This window comes from Narcine bancroftii, chromosome 5 (genome assembly GCF_036971445.1).
Source record: "Narcine bancroftii isolate sNarBan1 chromosome 5, sNarBan1.hap1, whole genome shotgun sequence".
NCBI lineage: Eukaryota > Metazoa > Chordata > Chondrichthyes > Torpediniformes > Narcinidae > Narcine > Narcine bancroftii.
In genome coordinates, this window is record NC_091473.1 from 207,933,141 (window position 1) to 207,953,358 (window position 20,218).

Consider the following 20,218-nt stretch of genomic DNA (forward strand, 5'->3'; position numbering starts at 1 on the left):
ACCTCCATACCCAACAAATCCTCCAACATCACCTACCTGGCTGACCACATTCGGAACTCAGTGGCTAAAATTTAAAAATCCATGGACTGGTTCCTCCAGGACATCACCTCATGGGGAGACTGGTGGTCTTTTGGCTCCATTGGGGGGGGGGGAGATTTGGGCAATTATCATAAATTGGGGTATTGCATTTATTATTATAGACCTGATAATTCTTTGTTGTGCCTGTCAAATCATACACACCTCACCATTATTATCCAGTTAGATTTACTTATCACCTGTCATATATTATTGGTGTGCAGTGTGTCTTCCAAAGGGGTGGATTGTAATTGAGAGTCAGTGTCCACCATCTGGTGGCGCTGCTGCACTTCTGTTCGGAAAACATAGTACCTGCCATTCAAGGTCAAAGACTCACCCCATGCCATTAAGGTGACCCTTGCGATCAGCCCACCTAAATCACCAGGTGCTGCAGTCCAGGCAGCCTGCCCTAACTCTGCCCTGACCTTCACTCAATCACCTCAGTGGACCCCTGCTGAGCCCCTGCACTTGGCTTCGAGCCATTGGCCACAGCGGCCAATGGGGCCCAGCCTGCCCTGAGTGATTGGCCCTGCCAAATCTGCCTGCAGAACTATAAAGGGCCATGTGGCCCTTTGTTCTGCCTCTCTTGGACTTCGCTCTTGGTTGGGGTGAGTCCTGAGGTGAGGTTCAAGAGCCATGTCCGAACCGGTCAAGGTGTGGGGGCAATCACCTTGATCCTGACTGTTGAATGTGTGTATTCATGTAATTTTCCCCAGTCTTCTCTCAGTTTCTTCCTCGTTATTGAAAGTGTACATTTACCCCTTTCATATTATGTATGTGTGTAGCGGTTTGTCGCATATTGACCCTGTTGTCCCGTTTGCATCCCCAAAATAAATGTGTGCTTTGTAACTTGACTTTGGTCTGGTTCTTAACCTGTTGACTCACACAGACCCTTCCAACAGCTTGTATCTGACACAACATTAACAAAGGTACTTCCCTTTGGTTCCTGTTTAGACTTGTTTACATCTTCAGGAACTATTGAAGTATCCTTAATATTTTCAAATACTGGGACAGTGTTAACCTCCACAAAAGTGGCGTCCCTTTCAGGAAGAACCTTAAGCTGTGCAACTTTCTTTCTCCGTATGTCCCTCAGCTTATCAGGTCATTTACTGAACATAATCAATAAATTAGCAAGCAAATTCAGCTCTTGCAAATGTACACTCATTCCCATTGCGTTACAGCATCCTCTCAGAAAGAGAGCACGTGCTTGTAAAGTTTTGCGCCCTCTGATTTAAGTTCTGGCCAATAAAGAACTTTGTCCACGTGGGCCCTTGCGATTTTATGGTCATCATCGCTATAACGATGGGGCAATAATTCTTTTGCCCTTTTCAAACCTTGGTCTGGATCCAGATCTTGTTTGGGTTCATGTGGGTCCCACAGGTTAAGAACCAGACCAAAGTGCAGGTACAAAGCACACGTTTATTTCAGGGATGGAAATAGAACAGGGTCAATATATTAAGCAAACCTCGACACACATACACAATACGCAGGGGGTAAATATACTTTTGGATGACGAGGGGGAAACAGACAGAAACTGTGGAAATGACAAGAGCATGCATATTCAACAATCAGATCATGGTGATACTACGTGCCCCTACCCCTTGACCGGTACGGACACGGCTCTAGCTACCTAACCTCGAGACTGACCCCAACCCAGTGTGGAAGGTAATACTTACATACCTCGAGGAGTCCAAAGAGGCAAGGGTGGAGGAGTGGGGGGCAATCGTAAGGGTCAGTGTGGTTGCTGTGGCCAATGGCTTGAAGCCAAGTGCAGCGGCTCAGCAGGGGTGATTCACCTGGGCCAGTTGGGTGAAGGTCAGGGCTGAGTCTGGGTGGGTTACCTGGCCTGCAGCACCTGGTGATTTAGTAAGGGTCACCTTAATGGCTTAGGGTGAGTCTTTGACCTTGACTGGCAGGTAGTGTGTCCTCTAAACAGGAGTGCAGCAGCGCCACTTGGTGGTGGAACACTGCCTCTCCATTACCGCGTGGCAGCACACATCCTCATGGCGAACCGGTCCCGCTTGTATCGCTATGTGGCAGGGCAGCCATAGGGAAATGGCATCATCAGACTCCATCAGACTCTGACTCCAGTATCCCTTCCAGTGCGAACCCTGGCCAGCGGTTATGATGTCACAATGCACCAGGTGATTGAGCTCCTGTTGCCCTTAAAGGGGCACACTGAAGTTGAACAAAAACAGTCGTTAATGACCCTCAACATGGTGGCTGTGTTTCTTCCACTGCTCACACCGCTACAGTGTTAACCCCAATGAGCCCAAACATTTTTCTGGACTCAAAACACCATGGATTCAGCAGAGATTGACACTGTCTCCATCCAGCTTACCCCCTTTTGGACCCACCAACTGAGAACTTGGTTCTGGCAGGCGGAAGCACAATTTCAATTCCGCAACATCTCCTCAGATGCCACGATGTTCTATCATTTCATGAGTGCTCTGGACCAAGATACGCCAATGAGGGTGCACGACATCATCCACAACCTCCTGGCTATGGGCAAGTACACTGCCCTCAAGATATTCTGCTTGAAACTTTCAGGCTAACTCCCCAGCAAAGGGCTTCCAGGTTCCTTCACCTAGATGGTCTTGGGGACCGTAGTCTGTCGGCACTGATGGACAAAATGCTGGCCCTGGCGGAAGACTACAAGCCTTGTTTTCTCGTCTGCCAGATATTCCTGGAAAAGATGCCGGAGGACATCCAGCTGCTTCTCACAGATGAAGACTTCTCGAACCCAAGGAGAGCAACATCCCATGCAGGTGCCCTCTGGCGCACAAAGCAGGAGAACGAGGCAGCCCTCAACTCGGTGGCACGACCAGGAGCCAGCCAACCACAAGCCGTTCCCAAGACCAAGCCAGAGGAGGGCCAGTCAACCTGGTGTTTCTACCACCAGCGCTGGGGAGCGCAAGCCCATAAGTGTGCCAGCCCTGCGGATATCAGGGAAATGACCAGGCCATCCGTGTTGATGGTTGCGATGGCTGGCCACACAAACAGCTTCCTTCATGTGATGGACAGATACACCGGATGCCGATTCCTGGTGGGCACAGGGGCTGAGCTCAGCATATTTCAACCCCCACAGCATTAGAGATGCACCCGATCTTGAGGTCAAACCCCACGGGTGGCCAACCACTCCACCATCAGGACCTACGGCACCTGCAGGGCACAGATACAGATAGGGAAGGAGAAGTTCCTCTGGAAATTCATCCTCGCCTCCGTGGGCACCGCGCTGTTAGGGGCCGACTCCCTCAGAGCTCACGGCCTACTGGTGAACATGAAAGGCAAAAGGCTAGTCAATGCCTGAACGTTCCTCTCCACCCAAGGAGACACAGCAGAAGCCAGCAGGCCTGAAATCGGCGTAGCCGTCACCAGGGACGAGTTCGATGAGATCCTCCATGTATACCCTGCCATCTTAGAGCCATGATTCAATGCCGCCATGCCCCAGCATGGGGCCCCCCTCTGCATGCTAGACGCAGACAGTTGCGCCTGAGAAGCTCAAGCAGGCAAAGGAGGAGGCCAATGCCAGTTTGACAAGGAGTCCCTCAAGTTCCTGGGGGACACCATTTCGGGGGCTGGGTCTGTGCCGGCGCCAGAGAAGTTTGCAGCTGTTCCGATTCCCCAAACCCTTCACCCTGAAAGGCCTTCAAGAGTTCGCAGAGGGTGGGGGGTGGGGGGAAATGACACTGTGTATATTCAAGAGGGAAATGTTTGTGTGTATTTTGATTTATATGTTTAATAGTGTGAAAAATAAAAAATTGGAGAAAAAAAAGTGTTTGCGGGCATGGTGAACTTTTTACCATCGTTTCATCCCCGGAGCTCTGCGCACCATGCACTCATTGTTCGCGTTCATGGCCACCAAAGAAAAAACTTTATTGTGGTCAGAGGAGACGGACAGTGCTTTCATTGTGACAAAGGATGCTCTAGCCAGCACCACGCTGCTTGTGCACCTGTGGCCGGAGGTGCACACGGCGGTCTCCATGGGTGCCTCAGCTACTGCAGTGGCGGGGGTTGGGGAGAGATTCTGGAACAGTTGCTCGTTGGACAATGGCACCCGCTGGCCTTTTTCACCCGCCTGAGCTCAAATACAGTGCCTTCGACTGGGAGCTCCTGGCGCCATTTCCGCTACTTCCTCGTGGGCAGGCTGTTCACAGCCTTTACGGATCACAAGCCCCACACTCAAGCACTGGTGATGACCAAGGATCCCGTGGTCCGCCAGACAGCAGCGCCACCTTTCGTACGTGTCTGAGTTCACGACTGACATCCGACACAGGGCCGGTAAGGACAATGTAATGGCGGATGCGCTCTCCCATCCAGACATCAACACGCTCATGCCCAGCCTGGATTTCAAGCAACTGGCTAAGACCCAGAGGAATGATGAGGAGATGCAGGCCTTGCGGATCGCCATCTTGGGCCTCAAACTCCAGGATGTCTAGGTGCCAAGCAGCCTGGACACATTGCTCTGCGACGTCTCAACAGGCATGCTGCGTCCGGTGGTCCTGCCGCACTGGAGGGCAAAGGTCTTCAGTCTGATCCACGACTTCGCTCACCCAGCAGTGAAGACAACCGTGCAGATGGTCGTGGAGCAGTTTGTGTGGCACGGGCTGAAGAAGGAAGTGACGGAACTGGCCAGGAACTGTACCAGGTGCCAGACCTCCAAGGTCCACCAATAAACACGAGCCCCCATCTAGAACTTCGACCCAGCGGTTCGCAGATTCCAACACATCCATGTTGATGTCATCAGGCCCCTGTCCAAGGAGGCTCATTACCTCCTCACGGTGGTGAATCAGGCCACAAAGTGGCTGGAGACCGTCCCGATTAAGGAGGCTTCTGCGGAGAAGTGCCAGTTTTGGAGTCCCAGCACACATCACTAGCGACAGAGCGGCGCAGGTCACGTCTGCCCTGTGGACTGAAATGGCGAAGCTCCTAGAGGTCAAGCTTCATCACACCACAGCAAACCACCCGCAGTTCAGCGGGTTGGTGGAGAGGTTCCACAGGCACCTGAAGGCATCGCTTATGGCCAGGCTCTCTGGACCAGACTGGGCGGACGAACTACCCTGGGTCCTCCTTGGGATTAGGACGGCACCTGCAGGCTTCAGCAGTGGAGATGGTCTGTGGCACACCGCTTTCCCTGCCAGGTGAGATTTTTGGCGCAGACCCTGACACCATGGCTACTGACAAAAACCTGCTGTTGGACCTACGCAGGCAACTGGCCTCCCTAGCTCCCCCACTCCCTCCCCAAAGAGCTTGATTCGGCCCAGTTCGTTTTTGTGTGGAGTGGACCACAAGATGCACCACTATAGCGACTGTACGAGAGGCCATTCAATGTCCAGCAGAACCTTCACCCTGGACTTTGGGGGGAGAGAGGATCGTTTTACAGTGGACCACCTGAAGACGGCCCATCTGGAGTTATCACAGCCGGTGCAGAAGGCCACGCCCAAGCACCGGGGCTGGCTGCCAAAGCGACAGGATGCATAGCCAGTTCTGGGGGGGGGGGGGTGGTTTGTGTGGTGGTGCACATCCTCATGGCAAACCGGCCTCGCTTGTATTGCCATGTGGTGGGGTAGCCATGGGGAAATGATGTCATCTGAGGTCTCCCTCCGACTCCAGCATCCCTTCCAGCGTGCACCCTGGGCAGCGATTATGATGTCACAATGCACCAGGTGACTGAGCTCATGCTGCCCTTAAAACTGTCGTTACGACCCTCAATGTGGTGGCTGTGTTTCTTCCACTGCCCACACCGCCACAATACTATATATTGGCAACTTTTGACTAACTCCTTCACCTGTCCCCCAGTAAACTGTTCCAGGTAATACAGACGATCTTTAGCTTTTTTAGTATTACTTTCAATGTGAAGTTCAAAGGATTTCATGAACGTCAGATATTGTAATGGATCTGCATTGAAAAACTTTAATTTCCCTCAAGTAATAAAATATAGGAAGGAGTCACTTGATGGAGTCGTGGCCGGTAGGGTAAAACCAGCCCTCTCCAGAAAAGAAGAAAAAAAGTTAAGAAAAGACAAAGTTCAATAAATATAAAATATAAGAAATAAAAGATAAAGTTGCAGAGAAGAGAAAGAAGATGGCACCCAAGAAGGAAAAAGTAAAAACATGAAAAAAAGAAGAAAAGACACCGTTAAAGAAAGGAGAAGGCTTCACCTGCACGAACGAACAGGGAGCCGTGGTGGAGAAAAGCGCTCGATTTCCGAGGTTGGTGTCGGACCTGCGGCATCGCGACCCCCCCGACCGGTGGACTGCAAAAATGGCTCTCTGAGCCAAACAAAAGTGCGTAGTGCGCAATCCAAGATAAAGGAAAACACCGACGGGAGGGGGGCTCAGCCGAGGAGCAGGCAACCATGGCGCAACCAGCTGAGGGACGCCTGACACCAGGGCTCTCAGCTGGAAGATGAGGAAAGCGATAGGAGAGGGAGTGAAGTACCAGGTGAGAAAGAAAGTCGACGGGGTGAACGGCAAGAGGAGCAGCAGCAGGAGGCTCGACAGATGAGCAGCTCAGAAGGAGAGGATCAACAGCAAGAGGCCAAGCAAGAAGAGAACTGACAAATTGAGACAAGCTACTCATCAGAAGAGACACAGATACAAAGAAGAAGACACAAACATAGGTACAGACACAGAAGAAGACTAAGATCTTCACAGAGAGATAGAAGGTAAAACAGATGGACAGAATAAAGAATAATGAAGAACAAATGAGAGCATTAAAAGAATGGTTGTCATTAGAATTTAGTGCAATTAAAAGAAAAATGAAAAGAACAGAAGATAAAATGCAAAGATTAGAACTAGTCATGACAGAAATAGGGAAGAGTTGAAAATGTGGAAGAACGAGAAACGCTGTAGTTTCTCTGAACGCTGAAGTAAACGACTTTAGAGGAAAATTGGAAGAAAGTGACAAACAAAATTAAAGAGACACAAGAGTTGTTAGCTCAGAAAATTGATATGTTGGAAAATTATAGTAGGCGAAACAACATAAAAATAGTGGGCTGAAAGGAAGATGAAGAAGGCACAGATATAAGGAATTTATAAAAGAATGAATCCCGAAGGTCCTGGGAATTACAGAAATGCAGGAAGAAGTGGAAATAGAAAGGGGACACAGAACACTAGCTCCGAATCCACAGACACATCAAAAACCAAGATCCATTTTAGTCAAATTTTTGAGACATAAGACAAGAGAAAATATACTGGAGCGGGCAAGGAATAAAATTAGAGAAGACAATAAACCATTGGAATACAAGGGTCAAAAAATATTTTTTTACCCAGGCATAATGTTTGAACTCTTAAAGAAGAGGAAGGAGTTTAATATAGCAAAATTGATCCTATGGAATAAAGGTTATAAATTCATGTTAAGACATCCAGCTGTGCTTAAAATATTTATCCCCAGGGACCAAAGCAGACTGTTCTCGGATCCGGAGGAAGCACAAGAATTTGCAGAACGCTTGCAGGACAGAAGGAGAGATGAAGAGATGTAATAAGAATGAAGAATGGCGATAAAATATATATAAAGAACTAAAGAAGGGAAAGAGAAGGGAAGGAAGGAAGTAAGGGGAAAAAAGGGAGAACTTTGTGTATGTGTGTAAAAAAAGTGTTTTCTGGGGGGGGGTTGGGGGAGAGAGAATAACCGTCACTGTGAAATCAGTTGACGCTTGCGAGCAAGATCACAATCGAAATGGAAAGGGGAGTTGTAGTTGCCCAGCAAGGGATAAGGGGCAACTCAGGGGGAGGGGGGGAGGTGGTGTTTGGGGTTAAGGTAATATTTGATGTGTGAGTTGTTGGAGTATTTTATGTTTTAAATGTTTTGTCATACATTGAGTTCAAAAAAGGAAAGCTGAGAGATGAAAATGGGGGAAAGGGGGATGGTGGTGGTGAGGAAGAGGAAATGAGGTGTAAACAGGATATGAGATGGCCACGTTGAACTATATGTCTATAAGCATTAATGGAATACATAACCAAATTAAAAGGAAGAGGCTATTAAACTTACTGAAAAAAGAAAACATAGATATAGTATTTGTGCAGGAAACGCATCTAACTGAAGTGGAACATAACAAATTAAAGAGAGACTCCTTCGGACACGTAGCGGCAGCGTCATATAATTCAAAAGCTAGAGGTGTAGCTATATTGATTAATAAAAATGTAGCAATCAAAATAGAGGAAGAAATAATAGATCCAGCAGGGACATATGTAATGATAAACTGTCAGATATATTCAGATTTTTGGAACTTGAGGAGGATCAAAAGTTTATGCAAGATTTTTTTTGAAGATTGTAGATACACAAGGAAATATATTGATAGGAGGGGATTTTAACCTTAATTTGGATCCAATGTTGGATAAAACTGGACAAAAGACTAGTAAAAAGAATAAAGTGGCCAAGTTTATGGTTAAATCAATGCAGGAAATGACAATTATAGATATATGGAGGAGGCAGCACCCAAGAGAGAAGGAATACTCATATTATTCAAGTAGGGATAAAACATACTCAAGGATTGATATGTTTTTGTTGTCGGCCCTTAATCAAGGGAGAGTTAGGAAAACTGAATATAAAGTAAGATTACTATCTGATCATTCACTCCTGTTATTAGCAATAGAACTGGAGGACATCCCACCAAGAACATATATCTTTACAGGTTAAATAAACTTCCTGCTACTTAAAAAGCAGGAATTTAGAGAGTTTATTGAAGGTCAAATTAAAACATATTTTGAAATAAATACAGAATGAGTGAAAGGCAAATTTATATTATGGTTGCAATGAAAGCCTTGATTAGAGGGCAGATAATAATATGTGAAACTAAGATGAAAAAGCAATGCAATCGGGAAATCGAGCAGTTCAAAAGGGAGATTGTAAGTACAGAAAAGGAACTAGTAAAAAGGGATGATATACTGAAAAGGAGAGAATTGGCGGACAAAAAAATAAAATACGAAACATTACAAACATACAAGGTGGAGAAGAACAAAATGAAAATAAAGCAAACATATTGCGAACTAGGAGAAAAAATAAATCACAAAATATTAGCCTGGCAACTTAAAACAGAACAAGCTAAAAGAACTGTATTGGCATCAAGGAAAAAGGACAGACAAATTACATTTAACCCAATAGAGATTAATGAGAACTTTAAGGAATTTTATGAACAATTATACCAAACTGAGAAGGAGGGGAAATATGATAAAATAGAAGAGTTTTTAGCTAAAATTGAACTATTGAAATTGCAAGAGGAACAAAACAAACTGATAAACCATTTGAAACAGAGCAATTACAGGATATATTAAAAAGGCTGCCGAACAATAAAATGCCTGGAGAGGATGGATTCCCAATAGAATACTATAAAACATTTAAAGAGGTATTAATTCCTCCTCTCCTGGAAGTAATGAACCAAACTGAATAAACACAAAACTTGCCAGATTCATGTAAGACATCAATAATTACAGTAATACCAAAGACAGGGAAGGATCCATTAACACCAGCATCATAGAGACCAATATCTCTACTTAATTCAGATTATAAAATAATAGCAAAATTATTAGCATACACATTGTTCGATTGTGTACCAAAAATAGTAAAACATGATCAATCTGCATTTATTAAGAAAAGACGAACAGCGATAATGCCTGTAAACTTATTAATCTAATTCATGCAGTTCAAGGAAATAAGAAGCTAACAGTGGCTGTTGATTTAGATGCAGAAAAAGCCTTTGACAGAGTAGAATGCAATTATTTATTTAAAGTATTACAGAGGTTCAATCTACCAGAAAAATATATTAATTGGATTAAATCATATAATGGACCATTGGTGAAGGTAACAGTAAATGGATATGTATCGAACCAATTTAAATGAAGTCGATCATCTAGACAGGTATGTCCATTATCCCCCTCATTGTTTGCTTCAGCAATAGAACCATTGGCAGAACTGATAAGAACAGAAAATAAAATAAAAGGGATAAAATAAAGGAGGAGTAAAAAATCAGTTTTTTGCAGATGACATCATAGTATACTTAACAGAACCAGAAATATCAATAAAAGAATTACATAAGAAATTGAAGGAGTATGGAGAAATATCGGGGTACAAGATCAACGCAAATAAACGTGAAGTGATGCCAATGAGTAACGCGGATTATACAGAATTTAAAAAAGATTCACCATTTAAATGGCAAACACAAGCAATCCAATACCTAGGTATTGGGTTAGATAATAACTTAAGCCACCTGTACAAACTAAATTATCAGCCACTAATAAAGAAATGACAGGAAGACTTAGAACATTGGAAAGAATTACCACTAACGTTGATAGGGAGGGTAAATTGCATTAAAATGAATGTCTTCCCAAGGATACAATACTTATTTCAATCGTTGCCAATTCCCTTAATAGAGAAATTCTTTAATGAACGAAAGAGAGTAATAAGGAAATTTTTGTGGAAAGAGTGGAAACCGAGGATAGCTTAAGATAAATTGACAGAAAGATACAATCAAGGTTGTTTACAATTACCAAACTTTAAAAAGTATTATAGAGCAGCACAATTAAGGTATTTATCAGATTTTTACCAGACAAGGGAAAAACCAGACTGGAATAAGATAGAACTAAATAATATAGGGGAGCAGGTACCGTAACATACACTTTATGAGTGGGAGGAAAAGCTGGTGCAATATAAAAGCTCACCAGTATTGCATCATTTACTTAATATATGGAAGAAGATCCACTTAGAAAGGAAAAAAATGATTTACCAAATACCAAAATTGTATTGACACAAAACCCACTAATCCCTTTTGCAATAGATAACCTTTCCTTTAGAGAATGGGAGAGAAAAGGAATCAAAAGAATAGAAAATTGTTTTTTGAGAAATAATTTATTAACATTTGAACAGTTGAAGTACAAATGTGGAATAACTCAATGTCTGCATATCATCAACTGAAAGCTTATTGAAAGGGTAAACTGGGAAACAGACTGAGATTACTGGAAGGAAGCAGCTTTGAATATATGATTACAGACACAATGATAATTAAAAGATTTATAACAAACATGTACATTAAGCTGCAAGATAAGGAAAAGGATGAAATAAGCTATAAACCTAAACAAAAGTGGGGAAAAGGATTTAAACATAAAGATAAAAAAATGAAACATGGGAAAAATTATGTTCTGGAAGTATGAAGAATATAATAAACACAAGGTTATGCATGATACAGTATAATTTGTTACACAGGTTATATATCACGCCTCAAAAGTTAAAAGAATGGGATCCAACATTATCAGATAGATGTTTTCACTGTAAGAAGGAAATGGGAACAACAGTACATGCAATTTGGGCATGTAAGAAAGTGAAAATGTTTTGGGAAGATCTAAATCGGATAATAAATAAAATCACAAAAATAACATACCAAAAAATCCAGAGATCTGGATTTTAATATAAGACGTAAGGAATTAGGCCTCAAATTGGATAAAGCGCAAAAAAGATTTATTATGACAGCCTTAGCAGTAACCAAAAAATGTATAATGTCAACTTGGAAAATGGAAGAGAGCCTGAGAATACAGCAAAGGTACATGGAAATGAATAATGTATTCCTTTGGAAAAAAATAACATTTAAAAAATAAAGTCACATTATTTGAACAAATTTGGGAACCATACATGGAACATAACAGAGAGTGCTTGCCTCGGACCTCCACCCCATAAATGATAAAAAGACAAAACGTCTTGATCCAGTAGGTAAAAGTAGATGACACATTTTTCATGTTTATTTTTCATTGTGTGATGACATTGTTTAATGGTATATGTTGAATATTTATTGGTTTTGGAGGGGGTGGGAAAGGGGGAGGTAGGGTAGGGGGGGAAAAGGGAGAAAATGCCACTGTGTATATTTAATGAGAAACGTTTGTTTTTATTTTGATTGACACGGTTCACAGAGTGAAAAATAAAAAATTATAATAAAATAAAAAGTTAAAAAATATGAACCTGTTGCTGCACTAACATAACAGAAATTTCATTTTGTTTTGCTATGAGTTTGTCTTGTCCACCATAACTTGCGAATGGTTGTCTTGTGAATGGACCAAACAGAACTTGAACTGGTGCCATAGGTGTAGGAGCTTGATTTGTAAGTGATGGCATCCTTGACTTGTTGCTAGTTCTTCTGCAACATGAAGAGACATAAATGGTTGAGTATGATCAACTCGCTTGGTTTTGTGGTGGCCTGCAATTGCAGAGATCGGGCCAGCACATTGCGCGGTGGGCAGACGTGGACAGAGATCGCTAAAGCGACTCCCAGGATAACCGAAGGGCCTACTCCAGCTCCTATTGTCTATTGTCTAAACCAGCAGGGGTCGAAGCTGGGGGAGCATCAGACTAACAGCCATAATATGGAGTTGGTCAAGCTGCCCAGTTAACTCAGCAGAAACAGGCTTTGTACGAAGGGCCTTCATATGCATGGATGTTCCCACCTGCTATTGTTATTCATATGGATGAACTCAGTCAATCAGCAAAAGTGGCCTTTCCATCCCGAATAATGGAGTGAGCTTAACCTACCACACAGTGTGTGTCTTTCTTTAGGCACTTTCAAATGGCCACAATACCCGACTGGAAAGCCGCACATTGTGCTCCTGTGGCCATCTGAAACAGGAGTATCCGGCCAGGAGGTCTACTCACCCAACTCTTCTGTAGTAGGTCTAAAATCTTGCTTGGAGTATCCACCGTGGCAGCTGAAAGAAGCTGGGCTGCCAGAGGGTGGGCTGATGATGTTGCGGTGATGTCATCAGCCATCAACTCTGTCCTGTATACTGCAGTGATATCGTACTTTATAATATCAGATTAATCAATTTGAAATTGTTATTTGGAAGTAAAGACACCAAGGTGAGGAAGCTCAGCTGTTCGAACGGTGTCCTTTGCGTGGCGGGGGCGGGAATGCATGATCAACTGCGGGCTTGAGCCCTTCATCAAGGTATCAATTCCAGGCCTTGCAGTTTGGCCCCTGTAGGGATTTCAGGTACTACACAGCACTGACTGCTGCTCTCTCCACTTCTCCCTCAAGCATGCCTTGATGAAGGGCTCAAGCCCGAAATGTCGGTTGTGTATTTTTGCCCTTTGCTACATGGAGGACACTCTTGACCTGCTGAGTGAACTGGTAACCATTCACCAAAACAAACTTGCCTGGACTATCCATCTCAATGGCAGGAGGTGGAGTTAAACTGAGCAAAGTTGACTTCTAATTGGTTTAGCTAGTGTATCTCCATCTATCATAGATAGCCCTGTAGGATTGGACATATACCCCCCCCCCACCAACAGACACCCTCAACAGGCACCCCCCCCAACGTCTCAAAGGTTGCCATGGATATTGTCTATGCGTGGACGTATGTAAACCCCACTTCATGAGGCAAGCAAACACACTGTACAGTTGCACTGGTTGCAGTAAGAGTGAGTGTCTCATCAGCTCCGGGGAAAGGGGCCAAGGAATCCTGCAGAGGGCAAATAAGAGCCACTGATACTGGAACAGCTTCCAGCCCAAAGTCACATAAATCAGAAGTCAGAAGGAAAGGAATCTCATACAAAGCATGTCGCAACAACAGAACTGTGCCTTGGTCTTAAACTGTGGAGAACTCAAAGTGGTAACCAAGTGACCTCTTTTCAACTGTTTAGTGACAACTTTGTATCTTTCTAGATTGATGTGAATGCATGGAGTAACTTGGGGAGGAGGGTGTGGAGAATGGCTGGTGCATTCAGCCCGCTGCTTCCTTGATGTATGTGCACACCTTTCGTCCGACATGACTGGTTGAAAGTCCGGCCGTGGAGACACTCGTCGTAGCCAGTGGGGACATTCCCCCCATGGTTGCCAGTCCCATCCCAGGTTTGTCACCACGGCATTTGTGCTACCCTTTTCTCCACTGCAGTGCCGTCAGTCCAACCTAACCTTGCACCACTTTCCCTTCTGTCCTCCATGCTCCTGATTCTGTTGTGTTCCACATCAGCCTGATGCGCTGCAATGATGTCAAGGCAGTGTGGGTGGGACTAGACCACTGTCCCGAGGAGCCGGCTTTCATGGGTAGATGTGACCAAGTCCCTCAGCTGGTACGTTCAAGTGCCAAAAAGGCATCCACTCTGTGGCCACCAAAACGTGCCAGCTGAACTCCCCTAGCCGCAACTGCCGACGCATGATCTTCGTGGGAAACCCTAAAAGCAGCTGTGTGTGTGTGTGTGTGTGTGTGTGTGTGTGTGTTTCTTCGTAGTGGTCAGCTACAGTTTAACCTTTTTGAAATGTTCTCCTTTCGGGAACATTCAAATATTGTGCGCTCGGAAAAGATTGAATGTCACGAGCTCTTTCCACTTAGTTGGTCATTGACATTCGAGTACTATCAGCGCCACCCGTGGTTCCTTGCTCGAGTATACATGTTTCTTGTGGCTGCAGTACCCAATGCTATGCAGGAATGTTAGGTGCTAGCTCTTTGGGTGTTTCACTTTGAGTGATAGATCTTGCAGAAGCCTGAGCTAATGCTTTGACTTTGGCCAAATTCATAGCATATTGTTCCTCAAGATGTAGTCTTTTCTTTTCTCTCTTCAATAATCTTTTTTGTTCTTCTTGCTGATTCTTCATTTCAGCTTCCATATCTTCTAAAGCACATCTTTTCTCCAACCACTCGCGTTGTGTACAGATAGTAGCCAAGTCTGCTTGCGCCTTAGCAGGCATAGCTGACATGCTTGAAGCATATAAAGCTGTACTTCTTCTAGATGCCTTTGAAGACTTTGAAGATCTTCCTACGCTCATAACCTTGGAAATACTATCAGATATCACTGATTGAGCCTCTGTCTTCAGCATTTTGCTTGGTACAGCACCAGTAGGGCTTTGCAACATTGATTCACCAGTTTCAGTGCCACTAACTTTTAAGTCAGCTCATGAGGCATGAAGTGCCTTCTTGCTTGGTAGTTGAAGCAGCTTCTTCAATAGTGGCTGGTTCCAATCTCCTGCCAATCGTTGTTGGTTTGCCTTGCTGGCTCAACTCACAACCAAACGGTTCTGAGAGGAGCTGTTTGCTTGAGGTCTTTAGACCGATGAGACCGCTTCTCAATCTTGGATTCTTCACACTGCAGCCTGTCTTCTCCTGGTTCCTGAGAATTGTAAACAAATTTGTATCTCACGTGGTCCCTTTGAGAAGATTTCGCTGGCTGAATTGTCTCTGTGTTCTGCACACAAACTTTTGTTTCAGTTCTTTTTAGAACACATACTTCTGGTCTACCTGCCACATTCTGTGGTCCATCAGCTATTATCTCTTCAAGGTTACAGGTGTCTGCAGTCAGACAGATATGTTCTAAACGAGGCTTCGGGAATATTCTCACAAACTTCTCATTAAAGCTTAAATTCTTGTTGCATACAAATTTTATGCGCCTTTCTTCCAATCAAAGTTCACATACATAACTTTTCTTTGAATAAAATATAGACGATACTTCCCAATTTCTAATATTTCCCACTTTCAAAACTTGTCATCTTCAAGAAAATGTGAGCGATGATATTCCAAATTACTCTTTTATTAATCCAATAAATCAAACTTTGTAGATGAAGCTTTAAGTTGTTGATAAAATGAATAAATATTTTGCATAACTTTACATTGAGATTTTCATAACAACGAGTAAACAAGGCATATATTGTAATAATGATATGGCAAAATTCAACTTTAAACATTAAAAGAAGAAATAGACAAAATAGATGAATTAAGATTTAATTCAAGGACAAGTATCTTGAGCTTATGTGTCTGTCGGGATTCTTCAAAGAATGAAATATGAGTTCTCTGTCCCCCTGAATATTATGACATATGACATCATTAGCCACTATTTTTTTTCTCTTTGGCTTGGCTTCGCGGACGAAGATTTATGGAGGGTGTAAAAAGTCCACGTCAGCTGCAGGCTCGTTTGTGGCTGACAAGTCCGATGCGGGACAGGCAGACACGGTTGCAGCGGTTGCAGGGGAAAATTGGTTGGTTGGGGTTGGGTGTTGGGTTTTTCCTCCTTTGCCTTTTGTCAGTGAGGTGGGCTCTGCGGTCTTCTTCAAAGGAGGTTGCTGCCCGCCAAACTGTGAGGCGCCAAGATGCACGGTTTGAGGCGTTATCAGCCCACTGGCGGTGGTCAATGTGGCAGGCACCAAGAGATTTCTTTAGGCAGTCCTTGTACCTTTTCTTTGGTGCACCTCTGTCACGGTGGCCAGTGGAGAGCTCGCCATATAACACGATCTTGGGATGGCGATGGTCCTCCATTCTGGAGACGTGACCCATCCAGCGCAGCTGGATCTTCAGCAGCGTGGACTCGATGCTGTCGAACTCTGCCATCTCGAGTACTTCGACGTTAGGGATGAAAGCGCTCCAATGGATGTTGAGGATGGAGCGGAGACAACGCTGGTGGAAGTGTTCTAAGAGCCGTAGGTGGTGCCGGTAGAGGACCCATGATTCGGAGCCGAACAGGAGTGTGGGTATGACAACGGCTCTGTATACGCTTATCTTTGTGAGGTTTTTCAGTTGGTTGTTTTTCCAGACTCTTTTGTGTAGTCTTCCAAAGGCGCTATTTGCCTTGGCGAGTCTGTTGTCTCTCTCATTGTCGATCCTTGCATCTGATGAAATGGTGCAGCCGAGATAGGTAAACTGGTTGACCGTTTTGAGTTTTGTGTGCCCGATGGAGATGTCAGCCTTGTCTAGCATGGTTCTGATGTTCCAGCATGCTAGCTTGAGTTTGTGAGCATCTTTTGAGGGGGAGGACGTGGAGGGGGAGGACGTGGAGGGGGAGGACGTGGACTTGTCCTCGGGCCTGCGCAAAGGAGCTTTTAGGTGGAGTGCAGTGCGCGCAGTACTGGCCCCACCCTTTACACCCATGGTTCGTGTGCCGTGGCCAAGCAAGCTGGGACGTGGCAGCGAGGTCCTTGGGTCGTAGGTTTTATATCGGAGTGGCCTTCTCCTATGCAGGTTTCTTACCCGGGCTGGAGGGGCCTGCCTCCCCTCCTAGGTCGGTCCATACTGCCCGGACCGGGGCCGAGGCCGCCGCAGCTCACGCTGTGCCTGGACTGGGGCCGCCACCTCCCACTCTCTGCCCGGATCGGGCAGGAGCGGCCCCGGCCCGGGCGAAGGGTAGACGGCGGCGGCCCCGATACGGGCAGGAGCAAGGGGGAGACGGCGGCCCCGGCCTCGGTCCAGTGAGGCAGGTGGAGGCCCCGATACAGGAAGAGAGTTGGAGGCGGCGGCCCCAGTCCGGGCACAGGGAGAGCAGCAGTGGCCCCGGCCCCGGCGAAGGGTAGGCGGCGGCGGCCCCGATCCGGGCAGGATTAGCCACTATAGTAATACTACAAACAATAATATCTTCAAGGGATAGGCACAAAATTAACTACAAATCAAAAACACAAGGTTTCAACCTTTGCACTTAGTTCCCAAAAATGATCCAGTGTTTGCTGATCTGCTTACCCACAAAACTACTGATAGGCTGGTGGTTTTCTCACTGGAATATTTGAGGCTGAAAGGGGAATAGGTTTGTCAAATCACAAGGAGCTGGAAAAGGTAAATAGTCACAGTCGTCTCACTGGGGGAGGGAAGTCTAAAATTTGAGGACATCATTTTCAGGAAGAGGAGAAAGAGTTTAAAGTTACCTGAAGGACAAATTTCTTGCTGTGTATTTGGAACATGTTGCCTGTGGAAGTGGTAGATGTGTGTACCATTCTACAATTTAAAAGATACCATGGATGTCGGTATATATTTAAATCTTATAAATGTCACAGCAAAACATTTTATAAAATAAAATCTGAACTATTAAGCTCCTACAGTCCTACCACTAAATATTTTCCTACTGAAAATGATGTTTCAGAAATTGAATTTATAGTGATGGTGTAGCGGGCCGAGTGACCGCGCGAGTAAACAGGCTGAATTGGTGGTCCAAGATGGCAGGGAACCCCCTTCATTACTGAGAAGGAGCCTGCACCTAGCTCCACATGTGGGATAAGGAGTGGGGAAGTGTGTAAAATACAGCAGAGGACTAGCAGCTCCAATGCTCAGAGGGAAAGATGTTCAGAGCTGGCACTTCTAAAGTGGAGCAGAGGCCAGTGGCCTGGCGAGGTCCTTCTTTGTTCCATATCCTGGGTTCATAGATGGTTGAATTATGAGGGGGGGGGGGAAGGAAGTCTGGTTGCTCAGTGACAAATGTTGTTTGTTGGTTGCTGTGAAAAATGGAAGGGAGTTGTCAAAGTGTCGTAGGCACACAATGGTGGCGGGGGGAGAGAGAGAAAGAGAGAAAGAGAGAGGGATATATAGGGACAAGGCTAAAAGCAAACAGAATGGGAAAATGTATAATTGGGAAGGGAAAATGTGATATGGCAGGAAGTCGGGAGAGTAAACTGGTAAAAGATGTTCATAGGAGAAAGCACAGAAGCTACATGGAGAAGGTTTCAGGACCACTTGCCCAGGGTTCTGGATAGATTTGTGGCACTGAGACAGGGAAAAGATGGTAGAAAAAAGGACCTGTGCTTGACAACACTGGCAAAGCAACTCGGTAAGAGGAAGAAGGAAACCTATATGGGGGTAACCTGCTTTATGAAACTAGAGCAATCTTATGAATCTTTCATTAACCAAAATGGCATAAAACAAAGACCCATTCCACTACCATTGATGGCTATTTTTGCAAAAGCCCATTCAAAATCCATTCGTCCTTTCATAAAAGTGAACACAGGTTTCTTCATACAAGTGAATTTTCGTTAAGCAGGTATTTGTAAAAGGGGGTATTGTGAGTGGTGCAGTGAATAAAGCACAACAGAAGTTGTCTGTGAGCCGAACCAACAGAACTGTTTAATGGAATTTTGGCAGGAGTCTAAATAATTACCATTGGCGTGCTATTACAATCACACATCGCCCAGAGTTCTTTGTGCCCCCCAGCCACTGGATATTCCTGATCCTGCGGGGACCCGCAACTACGAATTCCAGTTTGATAATGTAATAGTGTGGTTTGCCACATAATCCTCCCCCCGCCCCATTGTTTGGAGGTGACACCATAGTCTCACCTGTATGGTTAGAATCAATTGGCGAACGCCCCTTGCACCAGCGGCATGTCACCTGTACTGGCTGATGTAGGTCCACATGTGCCGGCTTAAGGTGATCTCCCAAAACAATTTATTGCCTGCGCCAATGTCTATTACAAACGTTGAGTCTTCATTCTGTTTCACCTGGAATGGACCTTCATATGGACGTTACAACAGTGACCTGTGTACATCCTGGCACAAGAATACAGAAAGGCAGTCCTTGAGTTCAGGTGGAATGTATGAAGTCATAAACCCATGCTGGGTGGCTGGGACAGGCACCAATGTACCGACCTTCTCCCTTCAGTGTGTGAGTTCTGGTGGGATATTCCTGCTGCTCCTGTGCAGCTGGAATGAAATCCACTGGGACCATTAGGAGGGGGTTCCCTAAACCAATTCTGCAGAGGGCCTAGCTAGATCTTCCCTTCTCTGCATTCTATAGGGATTGCTCCCTCCGTGACTCCATCCTCCACTTACTCCTCCCTACCAATCGCCCCCTCGTCATCTTCCCCTGTGGCTGCAGGAGATGCCACAGGTGTCCACACCTCCTCCCTCACCACAGTTTGGAGCCTAAAGTGGGCCTTACAATTAAAACAACACTACTTCTGTATTCGCAGGAGAGATTTACTCCATTCGATGCTCTCTTTGTGGCCTTCTCTACAGGGAGACTGCTTCGCTGACAACCTTTGCTCTGTCTGCATCAATGACAGGGACCGCCCTGTGGCCAACCATTTCAGTTCTGCAAGTTCCCATATTTGCATGTCTGTCCATGGTCTCATGTATTATCCCATCATATTAACTGTAAATTGGAGGAACAACACCTCATTTTCCACCTGGCCACTCTCCATGCGGATAGCATTAACATCGACTTTCTGGTTCTGCAAGGCTTCTGCTAACCTACTCTCCTCTCTCTCTCCCTCCCCTTCCCTCTGTCTTCCTTCCCTTAGCTCTCCACCTCCTTTCCTCTCTATTCACCTGGGCAGTCCTCCAGCCCTGCTTGCTGCTGTGCCCTCTCTGCCTTCTCCACCAATTTTCCTGCCTTTGGGACCATGAGGAGTAGAGGTCAGTGGACTGGTATGGACCTTCCTTGTTTTCACTTCCTGGGTTTGTAGATGGCTGAATTGTGAGGGT

The 20,218-nt window shown here is 45.2% G+C and overlaps 1 protein-coding gene across 9 annotated transcripts in view; it reads right to left on the reverse strand.

Moving 5' to 3' along the window:
- LOC138764658 (uncharacterized) overlaps positions 1–20,218 on the reverse strand; it is a 60,049-nt gene that overhangs the window by 26,167 nt on the left and 13,664 nt on the right. Inside the window, exons 2-3 of one of the 9 annotated variants that reach the window (XR_011358277.1) lie at positions 17,672–17,741; positions 10,593–12,196 (exon numbers count right to left, since the gene is read on the reverse strand). The exons of 6 other annotated variants lie outside the window; for them this stretch is intronic. The gene's annotated coding sequence lies outside the window, so the exon portion shown is untranslated. Of the gene's footprint in view, positions 1–10,592; positions 12,197–17,671; positions 17,742–20,218 lie in introns of those variants that run through there. 2 more of the 9 variants (XR_011358272.1, XR_011358275.1) reach the window with 2 other exon arrangements.